Below are 26,851 nucleotides of genomic sequence, written 5' to 3'. Positions count from 1 at the left end.
TCTCCTGAATCACAAAGTAAAATTAGTCCAAGAGAAAAATTCTTTGCTGTCTGAAAGCCTGCATTTTCCTTTTGAGTGAAGTGTCAAATTTGGAGAATTTATGATCTGACCTATCAAAGATATTACTTTTAAGTCCTAGACCAAGTTAATAAACATTACAGACAACTGTTACCGATTTTTGTTTTGTTTTACTGTTACAGTTTGTTAGCTGAGTTACAGCCCAGCGGGGTTCCATGGTGAATGGCTGAGTGCTACACCAAACAATAGTTATACCTGATCTGGCCAGAGCTCAAGAAACGCTTCTCCTCTTCACATCCGACTTCTGGGCGACTTCCATCCCAAATGTGAAAGGGAGACATTTTTCTTCCCTGTAAATGTGGCAAACATAAGGCATTCCCTGGCCTCTTCAAATTGTCTTCATTTTTACCTTTTAAGAAATACAAAATCTTTTACCTTTTTTCTTCAGAAAATAAATATTATATAAAGCTTTATGCAGTATAATGCAGTTTGAATAGGTGTGATTCACAGTGGTACTCAGAGAGCACAAAGCACAGGGGGTGTTATGCAAGTATATCATTATGTTGAGCTTCTCTGAAATAAAGTTGATCACCAATAGGACCCCTGCATCATAACATTTATTTAACAACAATGTCTAATGTAGCCCAATTCCTTATTGCCACATAATGTGGATATACTAGTCTTAAGTCAAAAGTGGCTTTTGCTGTGATGAATCTGCCTGGGTTCTCTCTCCAGGACCCAAATAGTATTATATATTAGATTTCTTCTTCAGTGAAAGATATAACATTACTCTCTGTTAAACTTAAGAAGCATGTAATGTAACCTATCAAATCTACAGCGGATAAAAGCATAGAGAAATTCCCTTTTCATTTTTTTTACTAACATGTGGTCCACAGCCTAGTAAAATTACTGTGCCCCCAGACCAGTAAAATGCATGTGCTTAGGAGTGCTGCTAACATTTAAATACATATAACATTTCAGGCACAAAAAGCCACTGCAGCAAAGCTGACACTTTCTCCCCATGAACCAGGGACTCAATGTCAACCCTCAAAAAAAAAAAAAGAAAAAACACATGCACAGGAGTTATAGGTTGACCCAAAAGTCAACAGTATGACTGAAAAAGCAAACGATAACCCACAGTTGCCTCCAGGAAGTGAGAATTAAAGATACAAATCCTGTTTCTATTTGAATTTTGTTTAGAATGATCTGTTTTGATTCAGCAGGTGGGGAATGGAAAAAAAAAAAACAGCAAAAACCCAATTTGAAACTCACAGTTAAAAATGTTGAACATTTCCTTAAAGCCAATAAAATTTTATTCAACTGAACCAAAATTCTAATATAATGCTCAAAACACCCATTTTTAATAGTTTAAATATGGATCTAGAAAAATTACACTGTAACAACAGTGGCAACATAGTCAATGTTAACATTAATGATTAGAATGATTGCTGGATTAGGGTTCCTGCAACCTGAGAGTTATGAAATAAGACACTTATAGTAGGTATTAGACTTTATCAACTGTGGTAGGAGATAGGGAAGTGTAAGTCCAGATGGCAAAGACTGGAGGATCAGGTGCACTGAACAAGAAGTTGACCTGATGAAGAAGTCTATGACGGTTGACTCTGCCTTTGTTGGTGAACCTGGGGTTGCTGTAGGTCAGCAGGGCCCACAGTGAGGAAGCCAAGCTGGATGTGAAAAGGAAAAGAACAAGATAGACTGAAGTCAGCAAAGATAAAGCTAATTCAATGGGGACAATGAATGTGTGTCCGCCTCTCAACACATCTAACCCTGATGATACTGCTGACCTACAGATGAAGCTGGTACCATTCATCACAGATGCCTGAACCTGGACCCAGAGAAGCTTAAAGAGGAGATCTGGGGAAACTGCCAGCCCAGATGATGCCTGACCAACAAGATGAAACAGCAAACCAGCATCATACTCCTTATTTGTTATCCTGTAGTATGGATTAATCATGTATGAATACATCTGATGTTAGAAAGGAATGAAGGAGATGAAATGGAAAAGACTTGATTAATGTATATTATAATTTATACACATACAAATAAATTTATATCAAAATAAGTAAGGAATTATCATAACAATTACAGTTCTCATTTCTAATTGCTCATGTAGCTCTAACTGGTATTTATACCTCCCCCCTTCCACTTCCCATTACACATTCCCTTTGTCTCTCATACAACTTGACTGCTCAAGTATCCACACCTGGCAAGGTAACCAAACCTTCATTCTTGAAGTGTTTGGGCCACCTGTATTAGATTATTATAGTTTTCTCATTAACTCTTATCACAGGTGACGGAAGTACTAACAGGCACCCCAAGAATGCCTGCATTCCAGACATACTTCTCCCACCCCCCCCTCAAAACAGCACAGCAGCAATCCAATTATTCTCTTAATAATCAAGATAAGCAGCCCAGCCAGTACAGCTCCCCCTTCTTTGCCTATTGATTCACTAGTATGAGAAACCTGGAGTGACCATGTCAATTTCCAGATTAAGGAAACCAACATTGTAGGAACTGTTCCCCTGGTGGGAACATTATTCCCTTGGGACCTGAGACCTCTAAACCAAGAGAGCCTAAAATCACTGGGTCCAGGAGCCAACATTTTGCTAATGGATCACTAGGAGAACTGTGAAAGGATCCACTCCTATTTTCACTCCTGAATCTGGGACCCATGAACCTGGCCTTGGGAAAAATAGGACCGTGTATTAGACACTGATGTAAGCATACACCACATCCTGGGGGATACTGTCTCAGCACTGCAGTGTGTTACTATCTAGCTGGTGCCATGATAAAATTTTCAAAAGGAGATTTCGCCACTCTATCTGATCTCTACCAGTTATTATAGAGGCTTTAAAAAAGCAGAAAAACATGTTCCAGGTAAATAGTTACATAACAAGTTATAAGAATGGCAGCGTGCTCCAAAAACAAAACCTCATCTGGAACAGCAGCTAGACCTGCAGTTAACAGCCAATCAAGGGTATATTAATCCTCTGACATTCTCCGAGACCCAAACCTTTGCTGTACAAGCCAATATGTAAGTTGGGTGAGCGCGGGAGTCACCATTTTTCAAGTGCGTAATAGTGGCCACATTCTCTACAATCACTTCAAATGTGTACTATTCTCTTTAGTTTACTGTTTTGGTAGATGGAAGTTTTAGGGGCTACAGCTTGGTCTTTCTTACCAAAACAGCCACCATTGCATTAGTCAGCGAACAAATTTGGAGACTCTGCCAGTTGCTGAGTATGCCTGCTCTGACTAGGCACTCCCAAACTGGGGAAGTAATCACAGAATAGATTCAAGGACCCATTAGCCCCCTCATACCCAGATCAAAACTCAATTGATTGGCCTGCATTCATAAGCCCCTTCTCTGACTGGACCACAATGGCATTTGGGGTTCTTGGAATATGTCAGTTATGAGACCAGTATCCAGTAATTGCCATTAGCACTGGTTATTCCTCTTCTTCAATTTACCACCCTCTTAAATTGCAATAGGTCCTTTGAGGAATGTTGAGATTTTGAGCATAAAATGTTGGCTATGTCAAGAGCATCAGGCCTCGTACTCATTCAAGGGACTCTGCGTCTAGAAACTGGCTCACATTTGGGAATTGACTGAGAGAATATGATTCTATTGTTATTCAAGTCAGACTTTTGTTTCCAGACCTACAGCTTGCCACTTAAACAATTCAAGTAAGATTATAGGACGCTGTAAAAACATATCAGTTTCACAGACACCATGATCATCACAGGTGTTTCTATCTCTCTGCAAGTCAAATTCTGAATACTGCTTTAGCTCTGTTGTCCAATACAGTAACTACGCCCACCTTGCTTTTGGCAATTAAGTGTCACCTTTACGTCCCTGCTGCCCAGGAATCTCATCATTCCCCTTGAATCCAAGGAGTCCAGTTTAATGACAGTTCTCCCACTGTCAGGCTTGGCCTGTAGAGAACAGTCACCACAGAGCTTTCCAAGGACACTGGGTTCCTTTAAAAATATATTTCTTAGAGCTTAAATGAAGGGAGTATTCTCTGGACCCTCTTGTGGAATGCAGTTCAGGGGTCAGTGTACAGGTCTTACACTACAAATCCACTCTTCATTACAATCCCCCTAAGCCTTTGATAACTTCCTCTACAGTAAATCAAGGAACTCCTGAAATTTTAACTACATTTAGGGTCAACTTTGGACCCATGTTTCAGTAAATTAACACAGCATGTTCTCAGAGCCATCCTAGCTGCTTAATCTAAAACATTAAATCCAGAACTTATGCTACTTTATCCATATCAACAAATTCACCTCATTCCAAGATTATATTTCTCCTTCATCATTCCAACTACCTTAGGATTCATTCCCATACATTCCCCAGGATTCTGTTCATATAAGCTGGTAAAGGCTTGCAGTTATCTTGGTGTGTATGGCATGATGCCCTGTGTCCACATCATGTACCTAATCCCCAGAGTTATCCCCAGGGTTTTAGTCTGGTTATAGATCTAGAAGATATTGGGTCAAGGTAGGTCCTGAGATGGATTGGCAATGCTTTGTAAGGTTTTTACCTCAAAGGAGGCTTCTTGTTCTTCCAAGAAGTGAAGACAATGCTCCACAGACAATGAATTAAGAGCCTCCTCTTCCAGCAAAGGAGGCTCAGCAGAATTTAGGAGTCCAACATCTTTAGCTGTATCAGGATCTGTCCATGTGTCCCCATATCATTTTTTCAGTTTCCACTTCTTCCAAATCAATGAAATCAACATCGTAAGAAATTCTGCAAGGTTGTAAATTCATTTCATTGAAATTCAGGCAACTTCAGGACTAGACTTTAATTTGTTTTTCAGAAACCCAAGCCTTGTGTTTCCAGTACATACAAGTTTATTTTAGGGCAGTTATCAATGCATTCTAGTCCATTCCCTGAATCTTGAGATGTGAGACCACCATTTTCTTTCTTCCAGTGCCCCCATACACTTAGAAATAGCCCAATGTCTAGCAGAACACTGTGCACCAGTTACCAGTCCCGGGTGGGGACTCCACAGCCTTCTGCCCACTGCATCTTGATATTAGAGTACCCATGGGAAGCACAACACAGTCAGGCACTAGATAGAACAATGCTTTACTCACACATAGAGGAGAAAGAGCAAGACCAGCTCCAATAGTCAGCATTGGCCCCCCATGGCCAGAGGGTCTCTCCTGGCAGGCGACACAGGGCAGTTCACTCACACACACCCCTCTTATGCTTTAGTGGAAGGATCCCAGTTGTTCCTCTCAAAAGACAGCTATAGCAGTGAGGTTGGCCAGGCTCCAGAAGTCATTGCTCTTAAGCAGAACAAAAGAGCATACATTGGGCTCACAGAAAAGAAAGATGATAAGTCTTGCATGGGCTGTGTGACTGCTTTGTCTCTGTGAAAGGAAGTGGCCCAGGCCCATTGCTACAAGACTAAATGGGTGTAGGGGGCAGGGGGAGGGACAGGGGGAGCAGTCACAGGACTGCATGCACCAAACTGCCTTTTCCAGCACTGAGCATCAGACTTTTGCCATAGGGTGTTGTGGACTACCAACATCTCATTTGTCATTGGCCACAGTGTCCCAAATGCTGCTAAAGTTCATCAAATTAGAAAAATACTTTTAGCTAATTCAGAACCAATACAGAGACCCCTATCTTCGAGGTTCTGTTCCTGTGGAAGCTCAAAAAAACAGGCCACCATTGGCAACACTGATTTAGAATTAAAGAGGAAAAGCCTACTTCTATTTTGAATTTCATTCAGAAAAATCTATTTCACTCAGCAGGTAAAGAGTTAAAAAACAGAAATTAATTTAAACTATGAAGTATAGATGTTGAGCACATTCTTAAAGCTGACAATTCTTTTCAGTTAAACAAAAATGTAAACAATATTCAAAAGCTCCAAAGTTGCTTTATTATATGTTTCAAGTTTAGAAAGAATAAGAAAATGACAGTTTTCAATATATTAAATGTTAATGTTACTGATCAGCTTGGGAGCCTAGACCAAATCCTAAAAAGAAAATAAATGAAAGGTGGGCACACTAGGTTTATCAGGGAAACCAAATTTCACATGGCAATGCATTTGCTGAAGCAGAGCATATGGCCTGAATGGCAATTAATACCCTCGCTGTGGTGTAATACTTGCCTGTGTGCATGCAACAAAACTTCCTTTCTCACGTCATCCTATTACAGTAAAGTGCATTTGCAGCAGAAGTTAAGTGCATTGTCAGCCAGCAAAAGCCACTGACTGGTATCTTTGCATCACTATTAGTATAGAAAAGATTTCCTCTTCTCAAGCTTTTAGAGGCAAAGAAAAAAAAAACATGCACACACAGCAGAAAAATCCTCTTTGAGATTGCTTTTAATCGGATTAGCTGACACATAATCATTAGTAGATATTGCACTAAAAGGTGATTAGGCATATAGAGGCATTTCTTTCAGGTCCTGAAAACCTCTACCTTCAAAACCAACTCTAAAAGGACTTCAATAGAGAATGGAGATGAGCATGGTTATCTAAACGACATTCTCCTTAATGTTTCACAAGGCACTAGCATCCAACTCATCCCTTCAAGTGCCCTACTCACAGTGCAAAGCGAATGCTGGCAGGTCCTTCTAAGCTCACTCTTTCTAGGTAGAGATCCATCAACTAGTGCCAATGTATTCACTGTAACTTGGCTCCATGTAAATGCTGTCTTTTAATGAGCTGCATTCGGCAACAGGTGAACGTCCCAGCAAACTATGTCTGCTATGTCAATTCCTTTCTACAAGATAGGAATCTTACTCCATTCATTTTTGTTTAGAAATACAAACTTTGCTTAAGTCTATTTTTAGAAAAGGGGGTGGGGGTCATTAGTACATTCCAGAATGTGTTCCAGTTACACTAGTTTAGTCTTTCGGGTCCTTTCAAGCTTTTCAAAAATTAACTTTCACTAAACTTCCTCAGAGTCACATTTTAAGACTGCAGGATTAGTAAAGTCACTTATGGTCTCACCTATAAGTGGAACCTAATCAACAAAACAAACAAGCAAGCAAAATATAACCAGAGACATTGAAATTGAGAACAAACTGACGGTAACCAGACGGGAGGTGGGAAGCGATAATGGGGGGAAAAGGGGGAAGGGTTTTCAGGAACAACTGTAAAGGACACATGGACAAAACCAAGGAGGGAGGGTGGGATCAGGGGTGGGAGGTGGAGATGGCTGGGTTGGGGGGATTGCGGGGGGGAGAAATGGAGACAACTGTACTTGAACATCAATTTTTAAAAAAAGCAGAATGTCTCAAACTTACTGATTTCTCTGCTCTTTGGGTGGCCTTACACATGCCCCTGTTTCCCTCCCGCCAATTCAAAGACCCATCTCACTTCCATAAGAGCCTCAGTCCCACCAGATCCAATGCAAACAAGGAGGGAAAGACTTTCATCTAAGCAACCTCATCACAACAGAACAGACATCTGAGGTCGGACAGCAAAGATGTCCAAATGTTCATAATCACCAGCACTGTCCTGCAGCTATTGAACCAGAGAGAGGCGTTGTCAGTGCATTGAAGTTTTAAGTCTCTTCAGTCTCTTTTGCTCTAGAAAAGGTGTCTCTACTTTGTTGTATATGGGAGTATAAAATACATACAGAAAAGTGCAGAAATCATGCATTTAGGACTTGATAAATTCTCAAAATCCTAATACATTTGTGATCATAATCTAGATCAAGACACAGAACATTACAAGAACCTTATAACCAGTTTCCCCTTATTTTGAACCATCATAGCCATGCTAGCCACCAAGGAGCTGGTGCCAGGATATTTCACAGACTTGAGTTTATAGAAACTACTTGTTGCAAACCAACCAGTGGCAAAATATTTCACATACTTGAGTTACACAAACTATTTATTGCAGACTAGAATATTTCACATACTTGAGTTATATAAACCACTTATTACACAATAGAGTATTTCACATACTTCACTTATATAAACTACTTATTGCAGACCAGCAGGAAGACCTAAGGAATGTAAATTATATATCATTGAGCTCAAAATATATCCAAACTTCCACCATTTCTTGCCACCCCAAACTGCTACTGCTTCATGCCTGGAATTTTATAATAACCTGATGACTGATAATCCCTGCTCTCTTCTTTCCCCTTCAGAATATTCTTGAACTAGTAGATAAAGTGAACGTTTTTTAATGGATATCCCAACATGTCTCTCAGGTTATATCATCCCACCCCAATAGCAATGTTTCTTAGTCTTTGTTTGCACATTGAGTGACTTGAAAACTACGAATGCCTGCATTCATTTCCCCAGAGATTCTAATTTAATTGGTCCAGGATGTGGCCTGAGCTCCCCAGCTGATTCTAATATACAGACTGATGGTGACCTCAAGGCCCAAAGTGAGGCCTACATTACCTTCCTGCATCTCTTACTATGCTTCCTCACTCACACCATCCTAGACAGACTGTTCCTTGAAGACAACAGAAAAGCTCCTACCTCTTTGTTTCTGTCTTTCTAGGCTGTTCCCTAAGAGATAGGTAGCTCCTTCAGCTGCTTTAGGTCTTTAAATAAAAGTTTACATATCAGGGATTCTTCACCAGCCACCCTGATGTTTTATACCTCCTTTCCCTGAATTATGTTCTGAGCAATAATTGCTAGCCAACGTATACTTTCAGTTTACTTACTTTATTTTGCTCCACAAGGACAGGGCTTTCTGCCTATTTGTTCAGCGCAGTACCCCAACTCACGCAACAGGGAGTACCCACCACATAGCCAGAGCTTGAGAAATGTTTATTAAACAAGTGAATGTTTCAAGTAATGAAAATTTTGTTAAAGAGCCTTGAGTCAGCATCTAACAGCTAATAATGGAACATCAGTTGTGGTCATAAGCATTAAGTGCATTCTAAACCAAAACTGGTTAAATGAAAGCAACCCAGATAAGAAGGTATAATTTACAGCAAAATAGTGATATCCTTTCTGCAGCTAATGCTTCAGATAAAAGAGATCTTTAGGAAAAAGTCACATCTTTTCAAGATGTCACATGCTATCAAGAAGCATTTAGAGCTTTCAGGACTGTCAGACATGTAAAATGTCAGACATATATATGTAATAATCATATATAATAATCATATATATATGATTATTACATATATATGTAATATATATGTAATTGTAATCGTAATATGTAATTGTAATATATATGTAAATGTAATCATATACATTTGCATATATATGCAATTGTAATATGTAATTGTAATATATATGTAAATGTAATCATATATATGATTAATAATCATATATATATGATTATTAATACAGAGAGAATGGTTTGTACAACATCAATGTAAGGAGAGTGGACTGGAATGCACATGTGTGAACAATGATGACTTCGCTGTACTAGTCAGTGGGGGTGATAGACATTGTTGAATGAGCATGTGTACTGTGCGGCCTCATATTCAAAATGACTGAGTGAGTAAAGCAAGGAATCTACATCAAATTTTACATTAAGCCTGAATATTCCTCTGCAGAAGCTATCCAGATGATTCAGAAGGCTGCAGTTATGGGCAACTGGTGATTGGCAGCTTCAGCATGATAACACACCTCCTCATGCATCACATCTCATGTAGAATTTTTTGGCAAAACATCAAATCAGCCAGGTGACTCAGCACTTGCTATAGCCCAGACCTGGCACCCTGAGACTTCTGCCTTTTCCCAAAACTTTTGGGAAGTCACCTTTGAAAGGAAATAGATTTCAGACCATCAATGGGATTCAGGAAAATTCAACAGGCAGCCAATGGCAATTGGGGAACTGTGTGAGGTCCCAAGGTGCCTACTTTGAAGGGGACTGGGGCATCATTGTCCTGTGTACAATGTTTCTTGTATCTTGTATCTTCTTCAATTAATGTCTCTATTTTTCATATTACATGGCTGGAAACCTTCTGGACAGACCTTGGATATATACAGGGAATAGGGAATAGATTGGCTTTAATCTCCCTCTGGCATATATACACATACACACATATATACACATATGGGGATGGGCAAAATAGGTTAATAATAATAATAAATAATACAATAATTAATAAATGAAAAAATAATACAAGAATGAACTCTTTTGCATACTTACAACTGTAAACCTACTTTTGCCCTGTATACTTTTTGTAGTTCACTCATTTTTGGTATTAGAAACCACTCACCATGTGATTATGAAAGTGCACTCACTTGGAGGGATTGTGTTGAAGCACTTGGCATGACATCTGCCAACCCCTAACTCTCAGCTGCCTCAGCAGGACTTCCCTTGAGAAATATAACACCCTGATTTCACTTATATTTCCCCAAGAAATAAATTTTGACATAAGAGCTCCTAAGCTAAAATATTATGCTAAAATATTTTCTGAAGTACCAAGCCGGTGAGAGAGAGAGAGAAACTCATTAGCACAGCAGAAAGAGAACAGATCAGCAAATACAAGACTATTTCCAATTGAATACATAAGCATCACTGATAAGAACTAAGTCACAATTCCACTGGGCCCTAGCTTCCCCCTTGCTCAAAGGAGCTAACCCATTTTCATCCCAGTTGCCTCAGAGACAGTGAAATTCCCAAGAGTTACAGTTGAAAGAATTGTTACAGTCTCTTGATATTTCAGTGCTTTTGTTATCACTGTTAATAATGAAAAACAAACTGTGATGCTTTGTAGTTCTGATGACCACACTAATATAACAGCTACCTAAATACTGTGAAATTCCTATTAATCTCAATAAATATGTGATTAAATACTATAAATTATAGTTCTGAATTTGTTTCTACTTCCTGCACATTCATCTTCATATAGGAATTTCTGATCATAAAAATAGCACTAAAAGAGGCTTCTAAAATTTGGATTTCCACATAAGTTTTGTTTTAATGATAAAATTTCATTCTACTAAGCTATAAACCAGACGATTTGTTTTGCTTCATTTTTCTTTTCTCATGTTCCCAATAAAAATCTTATTTTCTAGTACTCTATCAGTTAGCATGTTCTAATACATAAATAATTTACACAACAAACATAACCAAAAGTTCATTATTTTGGTTAAAAATAGCCAAGAGTTCACCATTTAAAATTCATCATTAGAGATAACAAGTATTGGTTAGGATGGAGAGAAAAGGAACCCCCTTGTGCCCTGTTGGTTGAGACACAAACTGCTGCAGCCACTGTGGAAAACAGTATGGGGCTTCCTCTAGAAGTTAAAAATAAAACTTGCATACCACCCAGCAGTTCCACTCTGGGTATGTAAAAGGAAGCAAAACTATGATCTCAGAGATACCTGCATCCCCATGCTCATAGCAGCATTATTCACAGAAGTCAAGGCATGAAAGAACCTAAGTGTCCATCAACAAATGAATGGATAAAGAAAATATGGTGTGTGTGTACATGTGTGTGTGTGTGTGAGACAACGGAATATTACTAAGCGTTAGCAAATTTGTCATTTGCAACAACATGGATGAACCTGGAAGACATTGTGCTAAGTGAAATCAGCCAGACAAAGAAAGATACCATGTGGTATTGCTTATATGTGGAACCTTTGAAAATAAGTAAATAAACAAAATATTTCAAAAATCCAAACTTGTAGAAACAGTAGAAAAGTGGTTGCCATGGGGAAAGAGTTGGAGCAAATAGGGAGAGGGTGGTGTGGGGATGCAAACTTTCTGTTATGAGACAGAGGAGGTCCGAGGATGTAATGCACAGCTGGCAACTACAACATGGCAATAGCACTGTATTATTTCACTGAAATTCACTAAAAGACTAGAACCTAGATGCTCTCCACAGAAACAAAAAAGGTGAGGTGCTGAACGTGCTAATAAACTCAATGGGAGGAATCCCCTCATAATGTCTATATATACCAAATCATCAAGGCATACACTTTAAATATCTCACAATTTTATTTGTCAACTATACCTCAACAAATGTGGGAAAATAAAATAAAACAAATAACATTCATCAATCAGGTATACTCTCTTTTAAGGGTGTGGTTCATAGCACCTCAAAATAATTATAATATTAGCAGAGATCACTGGTCACAGATCATTATAAAAATAAAGTAATAATGAAAAACTTTAAAGTATTGTGAGAATTAAGACTGTACTTTCAGGGATCGTTTCTATAGTTCATTAAAGTATTGTGAGAATTACCAAAACGTGACACAGAGACACGAAGTAAGCAAATGCTGTGGAAAAATCATAGCACTGGTAGATTTGCTACTGGATTGCTACAAACCAACTCTTTGTTAAAAAAAAAAAAGAAAAAGAAAGAAAGGAAATGCAATTTATCTGCGAAGTTCAATACAGCAAATGCAATTAAATGAGGTAAATCTGTATTATGTACACAGAACATATTTTGAGAAATAGTTCATTAATGCATTTATTCAAAAAGTATTTAATAAAGGCCTACCATGTTACATGCCCCATTCTGAATTCCAGGGACATGATGAGCAATGAGTAGTGTTCCTGCCCTAGAAAAAGAATCCCTAGACAGTAGAGCAGAAGGATACCCATAAATTCAATTGCTCCACAATATGAATGCTATTCTAGATGTATGTGTAATTAATATGGTAGCACACAGGAGGATGAATTTTGAGTTGGGATTAATTCTTTGAAAATGGTAATCATTGTAAAACATATTCCAAGACAATTAATTTTTAAAAAACAGGGAATTACAAATTTTAAAAACTGAATGAGACCTTACCTCAAGTTTCTCATTTGCACATAGGAGAAAACTGACACTCAGGTAAAGCACTTTATTTACATAAATTAGTGACAGAATCAAGACAAAACCTCTTCACCTCCACTCCAGCCCTGAGGGCACTTTATTAATCCTGTCACCCATGGTACCAATATTGATGATATGATTCTCTACATGGTTTCAAGACACTGAAACATATTTTTCATTTCTTAGCAAAGATTCCCACGTTCTTTGGCTACATTTCCAATCAACCATCCGCAGGAAGCATTAAATAAATAAGGGGCACCAGGAAACTGCAGAAGCAAGAACATTGTAACAGCAGCTTTGCCACCTCTTCCTCCTGGTAAGACAGGAATTCACCAGGAACATTGTATTTTACCTGAAGAGATGGTTAATAAAAAATTTTTACCTAGTGCATTAGTTTGCTAGGACTGCCTTAAAATACCACAGACTGGTGGTTTACACACACACACAAAATGTCCTTTCTCAGAGTTCTGGTGGTTAGAAGTCCAAGTTCAAGGTCCCAACAGGAATGGTTTATGGTGAGACCTCCCTCCTGGGCCTGCAGATGACCTTTTCTTTGTGAGCATGTACCCCTAAGGTCTGTTTTTCTTCTCAGAGAGTCACCAGGCATATAGGATCATGTCCCCACCCGCATTATTTCATTTAACCTTAATTACCTCTTTAAAGGCTCTATCTCCAAAAACAGGTGCATTTGTGATTAGTGTTTCACCATGAATTTTGGGGAATACCATTTAGTCTATAACACCTAGGGCCCTGCACACCCTAGGGACAGCCTTGCTGAAAACACTCTTTTTATATCAAATAAAAACACCTCACCATTACGTAATAACTGTAATTTGGTGGCATAGAGATATTTCCTTGGTATCTCTAGGAATTAAAATAAAACCAAAACACAGATTTTCCAAGTTAAAAGAGCATCTGAACAGCAAGCTAAAAAACAGTCTCCACCAACAATTCAGCAATTAGCATCGCAAAGTGTGAGCAAACACTCAAACACAAACGTATCCTGATGTGAAACTATTGGATCCAATGTGTAACGTGATTCTCATGATTGGAGCTGAAATTTAAAAAATAAAATAAAATAAAAATTGTAGAAAAGGAGCAGAATCAAAGAGAAATCTTTATTTCTGAATTTGTTTAAAATGCTTTGAACACGTATTTTCTGTAACCCATCATGTTTTTCAGCAAGTACCAGATGGACATATCTTTCCGCAGGACCGAAAACAAAAACAAAACAAAATTAAAGCTTCAAAGCACCATGATATCTCTTGGTCCTGTGCCAGAGATATCATTAGTTCACTCAGCCCCTCGGTGCACTCGTAAAGCCTCTTGGCCTGGAAAAATTCAGGCAACTTGAAATGTGCAGAGTTGTTCATGATCTCTGAGATTTTGACTGGTTGAAAGGTAGAATGAAAGTATTATCGGTCTAAGGAAAAGCTTATACTTAGGATTGACCTTAAGATCTCTGATCTAAGATCAGATTTCTGATCTGTCGAACTACCTACTTACAGAATGAATACCTTTACTACCGAATAAGTGATATTGCAAGGCCATTATTGAAAGTATTGAGAATAATGTGAGATCATAAAAGATTAAAAACCTTTTTCAAGAGGACATGATAGCCTCAGGGACATCCGATCTCAAAAGAGAAACAACGCTTTAATCTGAATATTGAATCTCATGTTTGCTATGATTCTTAGAAGAAACAAATATTTGATAGATTAAAAAAGAGAAACTATGGTTTTTATTAAAATAAATTTCTATTCATTTATCTGAAGCAATCATTTGTAATAAAGCACACTGAATAGATGAGTAGGAGAGTAAATCTTTAGAACATAAAAAACAGTTATCTCTACATTATCAACTGGACAAATGGAAGTTCAAATTTGATATGTTTCTACTATATAGTCCCATTTCATATAGACCACGCAAGACTTCTGCTGAACTCTGGTTCTGTAAAACATAAAATAGCAGCAATATTCAGGCTCTATTTCCACAGATACCTGCCTTCACCTGTCCTCCATTAAAAAAAATCTTAATTTTAAGAGTACCTTATATTCATTTGGCATCTATATTAGTCAGGGTTCTTCAGAAAAACAAAGCCCGTATATCTATACAGAGAGAGATTTATTACGTGGAATAGGATCATATAATACAGAATCTGAGAAGTCCCAAGATCTGCACTCAGCAACCTAGAGGCCCAAGAGAATCAGTGGTGTAGTTTCAGTCCAGGTCTGAAGGCTGAGAACCAGGAAAGTCCGTGGTGGAGGTACCAGTCTAACATGCATCGGGCTGCAAACTCGTGAAGAGCCAATGTTTCAGTGGAGTCTGAAAGCAGGAAGAGACCAGCAGGGCTGCTTCAGCGATCAGGCAGGAGTTCTCCCCTACTCAAAGGAGGGCCAGCCTTTTCGGTTCAGGCTGACAACTGATTGGATCAGATCAACCCACATTAGGGAAGGCAACCTGCATTACTCAGTCTATCTATTGATCTTTACTTTTTATTTTTTTACTGTTTGGTATTTTTAATTTAAATATTTTAATGTTTATATTAAACATTTCTATATATAGTTTATATAGTTGCCCCATTTAAATGTTAGTTTCTGCCAGAAACACTCTTGCAGACACACCCAGAATAATGTTTGACCAAATAAATGTCTGAGCACCCCATGGCCCAGTCAAGTTGACACATAAAATTAACCATGACAGCATCTTTTCAAAAATATATATGTGACTTTTTAATTTTTATGAATAAATTAATGCTTCAGTTGCAGTGTTAGAAATTTTCCTGGTGTTAAAAATAGAAAGACAGAGAAAATTATTAACTTTGAAATTCAGAGAAAAAGTAGAGAAGTATGTGTTTAAAAAAAAAGAACAAAAGAATATTTTTTAATTTTAAAGAAGTCCTCAGCAGAGAGAAAGAAGGAGCTCCTACCCTTTGAGATAGCATGGATGGAACAGGAGAGGATTATGCTAAGTGAAATAAACCAGGCAGTAAGGGACAAATACCATGCAGTCTTACCTTTAACTGGAACATAATCAACAACAACAACAACAAAAAACAAGCAAAATATAACCAGAGACACTGAAAGTAAGAACAATCTGACAGTAACCAGAAGAGAGGTGGGAGGGGATAATGGGGGAAGGGTTTTCAGGATCTACTGTAAAGGCCACATGGAAAAAACCAAGGGGGAGCCCTGGCTGGCGTAGCTCAGTGGATGGAGTGTGGGCTGGGAACCAAAGTGTCCCAGGTTCAATTCCCAGCCAGGGTACATGCTTGGGTTGCAGGCCATGACCCCCAACAACCGCACATTGATGTTTCTCTCTCTCTCTATCTCTCTCCCTTCCCTCTCTAAAAATAAATTTTAAAATTATTTTAAAAAATCTTTATCAAAAAAAAAACAAGGGGGAGTGGGGAAGCAAGGGAGGGAGGGGAGTTTAGCTGGTGCGGGGGGAGTGCTGGGGAAAAAATGTAGACAATGGTAATTTAACAATAAAATAATTTTAAAAAACAGAAGTCCTCAAATGTTTTATTGTATTTTTTAAGATTTTATTTACTTATTATTTAATCTTTATTGTGTCTTTTCCATTACTACTTAGTCCCCTAACACCCCCTCCCCCCTGCAATCACCACACTGCTGTCCATGTCCATGAGTCCTTTTTCCTTTTTACTTGATCCCTCCACCCCATCCCTGCCTCCCCAACTAGCTGTCATCCTGCTCTCCATCCATGAGTCTGTCCCCATTTTCCTTGTTAGCTGGGTTTGCTCATTAGATTTCCACATATGAGAGAAATCATCTTTTAAATATTCTACAAAAGTACTTTTGTAGATTCTTTAAAACTCATGTCAGATGTTATATATCAAATTTATTTTTATAGTAAATTTCTTGGTTGAAGAGGGCTTATCTTGAAGGAACAAAACAAACAACTTTCTTGTAATTCTTTGTTCATAAACATCAAGGACAGAAGCAACTAAGAAATCTATGATCTTTTGAAAACAGAACAGTAAATAACCTAGCTAAGAGCACAAAATCACATCTGGAACAACATTATCAAAGACATAGAAAAAGTCCTTTGATTTAAGCTCCATAATGATCTGTCAGCAAAACACAAGCCCAGGCCGGCTGGTTTAATTGGTTGGAATGTCATTCCACTCACCAAAGGTTTGCAGGTTCCTTCTCTGGTCAGGGCACATACCTAGGTTCTGGGTGTGATCCCTGGCCAGGCATGTACAGGAGGCAACCAATCACTGTTTCTCTCACATCAATGTTTCTCTCTATCTCTATCTCCCCTTTCCTCTCTCTATAAAAAAAATCAATAAATATGTCCTCAAGTGAGGATTTTTTTAAAGAAATAATTAAATAATATGCTGTACAGAATATATATTATAGTATTAAAGTAAAATGTTATATTGTAAAAATTTTACTAGATTTTAGCAGACTATATCTTGTGCAAATCTATGTAATTAGATTATTCTTATAAATCTTAAGTTTAATATATATTTCTATTGACAAACAATAAGCAAAAAGAAAAAGTCTATAAATGCTAAATTGCTCTTTAATTTATTCAAATTTCTACCAAACACCTGCCTCGTACAGTTCTTGTTGAGGAATATTTGTGCTCTTCTTTCCAGGTTGTTCTAGTTTGTAAGCAAAACTAGAAATTCATTGTGTGTACATGTGTGCCTATACATGTGTGTGTATATGAAAACTATTTAAATGATAACAATTTAATCAGATTTTATTCCTGCCGGGTCACCTGGGGGTTAGAGGACTTGGGAAAGTTGCTCTCTTTGCCTCAATATGTTCATCTACTCAAGGGTTTGGCAGGAGCACCAATCTCACGGGTGCAAAGGTTGAGAGTCCAAATATTTGTAAACAAGGTGTGGACTTCCAGCAAGATGGAGGAATAGGTGGATACACCGTACCTCCTCGCACAACCAAGAACAGAACCACAATAATTTACAACAATGATTTGCAGTCATAATATCAGAACTGTCAGAGGATTTATCTAAATGGAAGTCGGACAGCCAAGAAGTTGAAGTAGACCCATACATCCAGACTGGTAGGGGACGACGAGCCGAGTGGGTGCGGGGCTGGCGTGGGTCGCAGGCGTGCGGAGGTTGGGGGGAAATTTGGCGCAAAATCGGTGCGACAGCAATCCGGGACGCAAGAGCGCAGCGGTGTAGTGGTGATCCCTGAGTATGCAAGCAGCGGCTGGGGGAATCAGTGGGGCAGCAATTGTGGACCAGGGCAGAGCTCACGGCCCAGAAGCCCAGGGAAGTGTCTGACTCCAGGAGAACGGAAGGGTCGCCAATGATCCCTCCTGTCCCCGCTCCCGCCCCTGCCCCCACATTTAACGTCACAAGCTAGCGACTGGGGCGCCCAGCACCGGTGAACACCTAAGGTTCCGCCCCCCCCACCGTAACAGGAGCGACCAGACCGGAGAAAAAATAAATAAATAAGTAAAATAATAGGAGAGATAGGGAAAGACATAAGATATGTTTCCAGCAGAACAGATCAGTCCCCCAGGACTCATCCTTTTGAGTGACTAAGAAATAGCCAATCTATCAGATGCACAGTTCAAAACACTGGTGATCAGGAAGCTTATGGAACTGGTGGATTTTGGATCCAAATTACATGAAAAAATGCAGATTACCATAAAAGGGATGCAGGAAGACATACGGAGGAGAGCCAATTGTGAAAGGAAGGAATCTGAGTCTCAAAACAACACAGTGGACCAGAAGGAAGATAGAATCAACCAAGCAGGAGAGCATGATGAAATAAGAATTCAAAAAATCGAAGAAAAGCTTAAGACCATCGAGGACACCTTTAAACGTTCCAACATCCGAATTATAGGGGTACCAGAAGGGGAGGACCAACAAGTGGAAAAGTTATTTGAACAAATAATAAAGGAGAACTTCCCCAAACTGGCAAAGGGAACAGTCTTCCAAGAAATCCAAGGAGCGCAGAGAGCCCCAAAGAAGTTGGACCCAAGAAGAAACACACCAAGGCACATCATAATTACATTAGCCAAGGTAAAAACGAAGGAGAGAATCCTAGAAGCAGCAAGAGATAGGGGGACAGTCACCTACAAAGAAGTTCCCATCAAACTGTCAGCTGATTTCTCAAAAGAGACCTTACAGGCAAGAAGGGGCTGGAAAGAAATATTCCAAGTCATGAAAGACAAGGACCTACAACCCAGATTGCTCTATCCAGCAAAGCTCTCAATTAGAATGGAAGAGAAGATAAAGTGCTTTTCAGATAAGGTCAAATTAAAGGAGTTCATCATCACCAAGCCCTTACTTTATGAAATGCTAAAGGGACTTATCTAAGAAAAGAAGATAAAGAAAAGACATGTATAGTAAAAGGACAGCAAACTCACAATTATTAACAACCACACTTAAAGCAAAACCAAAAGAGACTAAGTAAACAACTAGAATAGGAACAGAACCACAGAAATAGAGGGCACATGGGGGGGGGGGGGGGCTAGCAGTAGGGGTGGGAGGAGGAGAGGGGGGAAAAGGTATAGAGAATAAGTAGCATAGAATGTAGGTTGAAAATAGATAGGGGGAGGGCAAGAATAGTACGGGAAATGTAGCAGCTAAAGAACTCATAAGTATGACATATGGACATGGACTAAAGGGGGGGAAGGTGGGTGGGAGAGGGGGCACAGGGTGGAGGGGAGTGAAGGGGGAAATGGGACGACTGTAATAGCATAATCAATAAAATATATTTAAAAAAAATTTAATCAGATTTTAAAAACACAATCAACTGAAACATATTTGTAGTCTAAATTTGACCCCAGAGTGCTACTTTCCCCGAGTCAGATTATATCATCATTTCTCTCCCAGTTCTATGCACCTTCTAACTGCCTGGCAATTCTCTCTTATACAACAGAAGGTCATGGTTCAGATCACCATCTCCCTCCATATGCCAAGCATTGTCACCATTCTTGTGGACTTCAATAAGGAATGAATTTCTTACCCATCACTTTAATCCCATCGTTTCCTAACATCCCAGTTCCAGTGACGTCTGCTTCACCTCAACCTTTTTCTTGATCCAGGTTCACTAAGTAGGTTCTGATCCACCACAAGCATGAACCTCTCTGACTACAGCCTTCTTTCCTCCGAGACCTTTCACCCAATTATTTCCACAGCATCTGTTGTTTTGACTTAATTGAGACAATAGTCTTTGATCCCTTCAATAAAGGCCTATCTCTTATCTTCAGCCTTCACTTCTTTATTTTCTCTGACGTCACAGTTCATCACATCACCAACCTCTTGCCATTATCTGCAATATTTATATTGTTTTCCTTCATCAGTCATTCCCAACTAAACACCAATAGGTGATCAATCCAATTTCTTGTCTTCTCTGTGCTTACACCCAGGCTGAGAAACCTTTCAAGCAAAATCACACAAATAGGCACACTGGTTATTGCAACACATTTTAGATCTCCAATATTGACCAAGTGCTCCTGGCTGCTTGACAAACTCTTTGATGTTTTCTTTCTTAGCTTTCTCACTTCCTCTGCAAAGCACGTAGTTCAAATCTCTCCATTACCCTCAAACTCCAATGAGTCCTTCATCATTCAGTAAATGACCTTTCTTCCTCCTATACAGACAAAAACAGAAGCCAGAGGAGGGAAACTACTTCAGCACTTTGCAACCACACCTGCTGTTTCCTTTCTTCCATTCACAGAGAAGAGGTGTCAACTTCCTGGGACTAATGCCTCCTCCCAGTGCCCTGGATCCATCCACAGGTGCCTCCTTGGGGACCTCTTTATCTCCTCTCTCCTTTTTCTAAAACAGTTTTTTTCTTGTTCTGTCATTCATCCAAAGAAAATGTAAGCATGCTTATATTTCTGCTACCTTAAGAAGAGATTCTATATCTCCCTCCACAACTGCCTTCTCTCTCACTTACCACCATTTATTCAAAAATAGGCGCATACTACAGGGCAACCACCATTCTTTGAGTTGTCTTCTTTTTTGGTCTCTGCTTCATCATCTCTTATTTACTTCTCAGTTCACTTATATCAGGTTTCTACCATCAGTTCACCCACATCTCTAACTACTATGATCAGTGACCTCCATTTTGGTAAATCCAATAGGCACTGTGCAGTTCTAATTTCATGTTTCTACAGCATGTAACATATTGAGGGTTCCCTTACATAAAACTCTTCCCACGATGTAGGTGGTACCACAATTTCTTAATGATGTTAGCTACATTTTTCAGATGGAATGGACCGAGGATAGGCCTTTTCTGGTCATTGCTTAAATGTTGATAGTCTCCTTCCCTTTCTGTTTAGTCTACAAACTCCCTAAATCATCTCACTCATTTTCATGAACATAATTATCATCACCAGCTTGGTATCCTCCTAAGTTCCCCAAAAGTTATGCAATTGCAAGCACATTTATCCACTTAAATGTCTCATGCTCCACTTACATAAAGATGAACCCATAACTGCTCCCACAAATGTATTCTCCCTTCTGTGTTTTCTAGCCCCATGAAAAGCATAATCCTGCTAACTAAAACCTCCCTATATTTCCATCCCAGGAAAAAGTTACAAAATTCCCCCTTAGATGATCAAGCCAAAAGCCTGTGTGTTTTTAAATAATTGTTCTTCCTCATCTGGACAACTCTACCTCCTCAAACTTTTGCCTAAACCAACAGACATTTCCATTTGTTTTTGCTGCTAAGTTCAAAGTGCAATTCTCCCTTGCATGATCACTCACTCTAACTGCCTCCTACATGGCCTCTTCACCTCCTCTGTCACCTTCACATCACCACCCATTTTATTCTCACACTGTAGCCTAAGTGACTTTTCAAAAGCATGGCTCTAATTGTGTTACTCTCTTGTTTAAAATCTCTCAACATCTAATAATTTTTCCTTGAATAAAACCTAAAACAATAGAAGAACTTTAAAAAAAAACTGAAGAATTTACATAGGTGAATGCTTTTCCTGTAACAACTTTGCAAAGGATTTTTAGGAAATATTTAAAGGCAAAAAGCTCTAACTCCTATAACTGGCCCCAAAATAATAATAATACTTAACATTATATACCACTTCTATTTATAAAGCACTTCCATATGAATTCCTTCATTTGTCAGTTCGACAAGTACTTGAAATAAAAATTATCCCCATTTTTTGGATGAGAAAATGAGAAACCCATGGTTAAGTGGCTTAATCAAGATCAGTGATTCACTAAATGACATGACAGTACTCGAATTTAAATAAAATTAAATTACTTTATAAAAGAGACTGATTTAAAGTATCTTTTGGAATTTCAATAAACTCTTTAGAATGGGTCATTTTAGAGTCATCTTGTGTTGAACGGTGATAGATGATAAATAGATGAATACATAGATAAAAGAAGTTTATAAGGAGACTCCAGTGTGGAATTAAAGTGAACGTTTAAAAACAGAACTCCTATCCACAGCACTTTAAAAGGATTATACACCCTGACTGAGTGAGATTCTTCCTTGCAATGAAAGGATGATTCAACATATGCAAATCATATCATATGATACATCACTTTAACAGAAGATAAAACTGCATGATCATCTCAATAGATGAAGGAAAGTACTTGACATCTATTCATCTAAAAACTCTTAAAAGTAGGTATAGAAGGAACTTATCTCAACCCAATAAAGGCCATATATAAAAAAAGTTTACAACCAACAGCATAATCAATGAGGATGCAATTTTTCTCCATGACCTAGTACAAGTTAACAATGTCATTCATACCACTTCCTTTCAGTATAGTATTGGAAATCCTAGTCAGAATATTTAGACAAGAAAATGAAATAAAAAGCATTCAAATAATAAAGGAAGAAGTAAAATTAGCTGTTGGCAAATAACATAATTATATATATCAACAGTCCTAAAGACTCAACAAAAAAAACTGTTAGAACTAATATAGTAAGTCAGAGAAGTTGCAGGATATTAAATAAGCATTCAAATATCAATGGTGTTCCGACACACTAACATTTTTGGATAGTTTTATCCAAAAATGAAAAAATTTTAAAGTTCCCATTTACAATAGCAACAAAAAAACAAAATACCTAGAAAATACTTAAAGTGGTAAAAGACTTGTACACTGAAAATTATAAAACATTGGTGAAGAAAATTAATGAAGACAGATAAATGTTTATAAATTACAAAAACTAATATTATAAAAAGTTCATATTATCCAAAATGATATGTAGATTCCATAGAATCCCTACCAAAAATCCCAATGGCAACCTTCACCAAAATAGAAAGAAATTATATCCTCAATCCTAAAATTCATTCGATAACACAAAAGACTCCTTACAGCCAAAGCAATCTTGAGCAAGAAGAAAAAAGCTGTATGCATCACATTTCCTGATTTCAAAATATATTACAAAGCTACAGAAATCAAAACAATATGATGCTGGCATAAATACAGACATGTAGGCCAATAAAACAAAATGGATAACTCACATCCTGGCCAACAGTTGTTGTTTGTTGATAGCCATTCTGGCAGGTGTGAGGTGATTTAATTCATTGTGGTTTTAATTTGCATCTCTCTGATGATTAGTGATGTTGAGCATCTTTTCATATGTCTATGAGCCATCTGTATGCCCTGCTTCAAGAAGCATCTATTCAGGTCCTTTGCCCATTTTTTAATTGGATTGTTCATCTTCCTGGTGTTGAGTCATATAAGTTCTTTATATATTTTGGAAATTAAACCTTATCAGATGTATCATTGGAAAATATGTGCTCCCATTCTATCAGTTCTCCCTTTTCATTTTGATGATGGTTTCTTTCGCTCTGCAGAAACTTTTTAATTTGACGTATTCCCATTTATTTTTCCCTTTGTTTCCCTTGCCCTAAGAGATATATTGGCAAAAACATTGTTACATGAGATATCTGAAATTTTACTGCTTATGCTTTTCTCTAGGATTTTATGGTATTACAACCTACATTTGTCTTTTATATGTTTTTAGTTTATTCTGCTATATGGTCTAGGGATTGCCTGAGGTAGTGGGGAGAGGGAGGATGGAAAGAAGCAAAGGGGAGAAAATTGGGACAAATGTAATAGCATAACAATAAAATTTAAATTTTTAAAAAATAGAGAATTCAGAAATAAAACTACATAGCTTCCCTGACTGGTGTGGTCAGTGGGGTGACCATCATCATCCCACAGAAGGAAAGGTCATCAGTTTTGTTGAGGATATTAGCATATATGTGCATCAGCAATATTGACCTGTAGTTTTCTTCCTTTGTTATATCTTTACCTGGTTTTGGAATTAGGATAATACTGGCCTCATAAAAAGAGTTTGGGAGCTTTTCCTCTTCTTGGACTTTTTGGAATAGTTTGAGAAGGATAGGAGGTAGCTCTTCCCTAAATATGTTTGGTAAAATTCTCCTGTGAATCCACCCAACCCAGAGCTTTTGTGTACCAGGAGTTTTTAATTACTGCATCAATTTCTCTAGTTGATATTGACCTACTCAGACTTTCTGTTTCTTGTTGATTCAGTTTTGGAGGATTATATGTTTATAGAAATTCATCCATTTCACCCAGGTTTTCAAATTTCTTGGAATATAGTTGTTCATAATTTGATCTCCAAAATATATAAACAACTCACACAATTCCACACCAGGAAGAAAATCCAACTGAAAAATGGGAAAATAACCTGAACAGACACTTATTCAAAGAGGACATTCTGAAGGCCCATAGACACATGAAAAAATGCTCAACATCACTACCCATCAGAGAGATGCAAATTAAAACAATGAGATACCACTTTACACTGGTTTAAATGGCCATTATAAACAAATCAACAAACAACAAGTGCTGGCGAGGTTGTGGAGAAAAGGGAACCCTAGTACACTGTTGGTGGGAATGCAGACTGGTACGGCCATATGTAAAACAGTATGGAATTTCTTCAAAAAAACTAAAGACAGAACTGCCTTCTGATCCAGTGATCCCACTACTGGGACTACCCTAAAATTCCTGAATTGCCAATTCAAAAGAGCCAATACACCCTGATATTCATAGCAGTATTTTTTTACCATAGCCAAGTGCTGGAAACAGCCTAAGTGCCCATCAGTAAATGAATGGATCAAAAAACTATGGTACATTTACACAATAGAGTATTACACAACAGAAAGAAAGAAGGAACTTCTCCACTTCATGACAGCATGGATGGAACTGGTGAGTATAATGCTAAGTGAAATAAGCCAGGCAGTGAAAGACAAATACTATATGATCTCACCTATAAGTGGGACCTAATTAACAAACCAAACAAATGAAGAAAATATACCCACAGCCTTGGAAATAAAGAACAAACTCACAATGACCAGAGGGGAGGGCAAAGGGAGATAACAGGGGAAAGGGAAGGGCAAGCAAAGGAACACAAATAGAAGACTCATGGACACAACAATGGTGTGGGGGCTGACTATGGGAGTTGGGGGGGGACCAGGTTGGGTTGAGCAAGGGAGAAAAGGGTAGGACAACTGTAACTGAACAACAATTACAAAAAATAAAAGAAAGGAAGGTCACCAGTGTGATTGCTGGTCAGGGCACATGCTTGGATTAAGGGCCACATCCCCAGATGGGGGCGTGCAAGAGGCAATAGATCGATGTTTCTCTTGCACATCAATATTTCTCTCCCTCACTTTTGCTACCTTCCTCTCTCTCTAAAAATAAATAAATAAATAAAAATATTTTTAAAAACTATATACATAGCTAAAGACAAGTGATCTTCAACAAGAGTGTCAAGAAGCACAATGGGAAAAGAATAGTCTCTCAAGTTATAGTTTTGGAAAAATTGGATAGCTACCAAGAGAAGAATAAAATTGTACCCTTATTTTACTCCATACTAGAAAATAAACTTAAAATGGATCAAAGGCTTAAATATAAGACCTAAAACTGTAAAACTTCTATAAAAAATTATAAGGGCAAATGTTTTTGACATTTCTCTTGGCAACAACTTTTTGAATATGAAACTACAAGTACAAGCAACAAAACATAAGTAGGTAAGTCAGATAACATCAAACTAAAAAACTTCTGCCCAGCAAAAGAAGCAATCAGCAGAGTCAAAGGCAACCTATTGAATGGGAGGAAATATTTGCAAGCCATATGTCTGATAAGGGGTAACATCCAAAATATATAAGAAACTTACACAATTCAACAGCAAAAAATCAAATAAAATAACCTGATTTTAAAATGGCCTTAAGACCTGAAGAGATAGCTCTTCCAAGAAGCCATGCACATGGCCAACAGGTACATGAAAAGATGCAAAACATTACTAATCATCTGAAAAATTCAAATCAAAACCACAAGAAAATAATACTTCATCTATTAGAATGGCTATTATCAAAATGATAAAAGTGTTGGCAAGAATGTACAGATAAGGAAACTCTTGTGCACTATTGGTGGTAATGTGAATGTGCAGCCATTATGGAAACAGTATGGAGACTCCTCAGAAAAATTAAAAATAGAACTACCTGGGTATATACCCAAAGGAAATGAAATCAGTATCTTGAAGACACATCTGCACCCCCATGCTGATTACAGCATTATTCATAATTTCCAAGACATGGAAACAACCTAAATGTCCACCAACAAGTGAATTTGTTAAAAATGTGATACACACACACACACACACACACACACAACGGCATGTTATTCAACCATGACAAAGAAGGAAATCCTGCCACTGGTGATAACATAGATGAACCAGGAGTACATTAAGCTAAGTGAAGTAAGCTTGACACAAAAAAGAGAAATATTGCATTTTATTTATGTGTGGAATCTAAAATAATTGAACTCTTAAAAGCAGAAAGTAGATTGGTGGTTGCCAGGGACTGGGGAGAGGGAAATACAGGGAGATGTAGGTCAAAGGGTACAAAGTTTCAGTTATGCAAAATGAATAAGTTCTGGAGATGGGGACCATAGTTAACAATACTGTATTGTATACTTAAAATTGCTAAAAGGGTAGATTGTAAGTGCTCTCGAAAGAAAGAAAGAAAGAAAGAAAGAAAGAAAGAAAGAAAGAAAGAAAGAAAGAAAGAAAGAAAGAAAGAAAAGAAAAAAGAAAGAAGGAAGGAAGGGAGGAAGGAAGGAAGGAAG

This window comes from Phyllostomus discolor, chromosome 10, assembly GCF_004126475.2.
Source record: "Phyllostomus discolor isolate MPI-MPIP mPhyDis1 chromosome 10, mPhyDis1.pri.v3, whole genome shotgun sequence".
Taxonomy (NCBI): domain Eukaryota; kingdom Metazoa; phylum Chordata; class Mammalia; order Chiroptera; family Phyllostomidae; genus Phyllostomus; species Phyllostomus discolor.
Note: the sequence above shows the minus strand (reverse complement) of the source record.